The sequence below is a fragment of the Sinocyclocheilus anshuiensis genome, unplaced genomic scaffold, assembly GCF_001515605.1.
Source record: "Sinocyclocheilus anshuiensis isolate Anshui unplaced genomic scaffold, SAMN03320099.WGS_v1.1 scaffold968, whole genome shotgun sequence".
Taxonomy (NCBI): Eukaryota; Metazoa; Chordata; class Actinopteri; order Cypriniformes; family Cyprinidae; genus Sinocyclocheilus; species Sinocyclocheilus anshuiensis.
In genome coordinates this window covers 681,036-684,200 of record NW_015549636.1, presented here as the reverse complement: position 1 = coordinate 684,200, position 3,165 = coordinate 681,036, and positions in this window count along the sequence as shown.

Below are 3,165 nucleotides of genomic sequence, written 5' to 3'. Positions count from 1 at the left end.
CTGAGGTTGTTGAGACTATACTCCAGTCCAGAGCTCCCGCCACTAGGAAACAGTACGCCTTGAAGTGGAAACTTTTCGCTTCATGGTGCGGACAGTGACTGCAGGACCCAGTCAACTGCCCAATTGGTACAGTTCTGGAGTTTCTGCAGGAGCGATTCTCTGCAGGGTTATCTCCCTCCACTCTGAAGGTATACGTGGCGGCCTTAGCTGCTTACCACGCCCTTCTGGGTGGTCAATCATTGGGAAGACACCCACTTATCACTTGTTTCCTCCGTGGCACCCTGAGGCTGAGGCCAGTACAGCGCACTAAGGTGCCCTCATGGGACCTGGCTGTGGTTCTGGAGGGCTTATGCAATGCACCCTTTGAACCCATAGAAGAAGTTTCATTCAAGTTTCTCAAGACTATCTTTCTCCTCGCTATTTCCTCACTTAAAAGGATCGGGGATCTTCAGGCACTCTCTGTTTCGTGCCTGGAGTTTGCTCCAGGCATGGTTAGGGCATTCCTTTACCCGAGGGCCGGATATGTCCCTAAGGTGCCCACTTCTTCACCAGGGCCCATAGTACTCAGGCATTCTGTCCTCCTCCGTTCCAGGAAGCAGGCAAGAAAGGCTTAATCTGCTCTGTCCAGCGCGAGCACTGGATGCTTACGCACACAGAGCTGCCCCGTGAACTCATCCCAAAACAATTTAAACATGTTCTTAAAATATTTATCACCTAACAAATTGGTGTTTAGCTGCCAGTATGCACTCCTTGGTTTAATGGAATTTAGAAACACAGAACACTGCACCATACTGTGATCAGAGAAACTCAGTGGGGTAATTAAACATCTTCTCACAATATTACAATGATGTTTAATAACATAAAATCGATCAAGTCTTGCCAGAGAAATTACACTGTCACGAATATGAGTCCAAGTATATTGTCTTTGTTTCTCATGAAACTGTCTCCAAGTGTCACATAACTCGTGTGTCTTAACAAGCTGTATTAGCAAATTACGAGATGGTAAATGGGGTTCAACGTGATTCCTGTCCAAATTTGACACTGTACAATTAAAATCACCACCCAAGAATAAATATTCCTCCCTACAGCATCTTTGCAAAACAGAGCCCAATATATTCAGAAAAATCATTCGTTCTACTGCTGAAGTTGGAATATACACACAAATAAAAACAAAAACAAAATGTTCAAAAGTGGCTCTTACTTTTAAAAGTCTACCTTTAACTATTTCCTCAACCTGATGAGAATGTGGACTGAAAGATTTAGCAAAAAGAATGGCCACCCCTCCACTAAGTGAGGTACTGTGGCTCAAAACTGAGACCCCCTCCCACTCCCCTGCCCAATCAGCAGCATTCTTTACGTCACTGTGTGTCTCTTGCAACATAACAACATCCATTCTCCTTTGTTTAACTACCTCAAATATTTCTGCTCTTTTTTTCATTTCTCTTGCACCATTTACATTCAATGTTGCAATATTCACTTCACTCATTTTTAGAAAAGAAGAGGAAAACAAGAACCATAGCAGCACTCCACACACACCAACCACATCAATAGCCAAGCTATTAGGCTTTCTCAGACTCTTCATTAGCATTGTCAGAAGTGAATTTTCTCACTATCTTCTTTAATCGATATACCTCTTTGTTGGTAAACAACCCCTCCGACATAAAATATCTAGTTTTACCAACAAACTGCTTAACGTCAGGAAAATACTCCTCAACACACACCCCTCTCTTATTTTTTGTGGCTCTGAGAAAGAGCTTAATGTCATCCACTTCATAACTTCGGCTAGAAAAGTCACTCTGAGATAAACTGACGCTGGAATCGGAAGACTCACTGCCACTTTCCATTCCGTCCTCACCATAAACATCCTCTACACCTGATTTCTTAGCCTTAACGGCTTGAAAATCGCCAGATTTTTCCTTTTAGATGGAACTTTAAATTCACTTTGCCCTTTCTCCATTTCAATGCCATCACACAACAAATTGGGCTGCAAAATGTTGACCGCGCTATTGCTTTGTTTCTTGTCCGTCTTAATAGCGGACTTACGAGACTGAACATTCAAGGTTTCAGAACTAGCCGGTGTATTTACCCCATCCGCATTCTTGGGATCTGTTATCTGAAACGCATTCGCTGCGCTCTCACTCTCGAACGAATTCACAATAGTGCCCTCCTCCACTGCACCTGTCTCTGCCACAGGCGGGGCAGCGTTAGACGGTCCAGCCTCAACAAGCTCGCCAGCATTAACATCATTCGCCGAGCTGCTTTCTTTAGCTTTACCAGGGCAAGCGCGAACCAAGTGACCCACCTCCCCGCAATTAAAACACTTCATTTTGTCCGTTGTAGCATAGATAACATAGTCAAAATCATCAACTTTCAAATGCAGTGATAGGTCGAGCTCCTCATCATCTTTTAAAATCATGTAAACGAAACGTCTAAAAGACACCACATGTTTTAAAAGAGGCGAACCACAACCAATTGGTATCATCTTAATAGGTGACACCAATTTGCCGTATCGAGACATAATTCTCACTAATGTTTCATCACTTATGAAAGGCGGAATATTGGACAGCAGCACTTTTTTTGATGGCATGGAAAGTGGGAGGACTGGAATAAAAAGATTGTCAACAACAATTCCAGTCCCAACTAACTCATTTGCTTTTTCAACAGAGCTAAGAAAAATAACTGTGGCACTGTTCATTTTTGAGGCTGACATGATATTCCCATGCCCCACAACTTCTCCTACAGCTAGACAACAGTCTTCCACGCTCACCGCGGACGCCACTTTAACCCCATGGCGCCGCGTGAGTTTACCCAAAACCTGCGACCGCGGGGCCGTCATGCTAGCCGCAAAAAAGAAAAACGGCAGCACGCGGCCCAAACAAAGAAATAAACCACCAAACTTAAGAACAGTAGCCCAAGCAAGAGAGAAAAGAGGAAAAAGAGGATTCACTCACAGTCTCCAATTCACACTCGCACCACTCTGTCGCCATAGATAGATAGATAGATAGAGAGAGAGAGAGATATAGATAGATAGATAGATAGAGAGACAGAGAGAGAGAGAGAGAGATAGAGAGATAGATAGAGAGAGAGAGATAGATAGATAGATAGATAGGTAGATAGATAGGTAGGTAGGTAGGTAGGTAGATAGATTCTGGGGTAGGGTGCCTG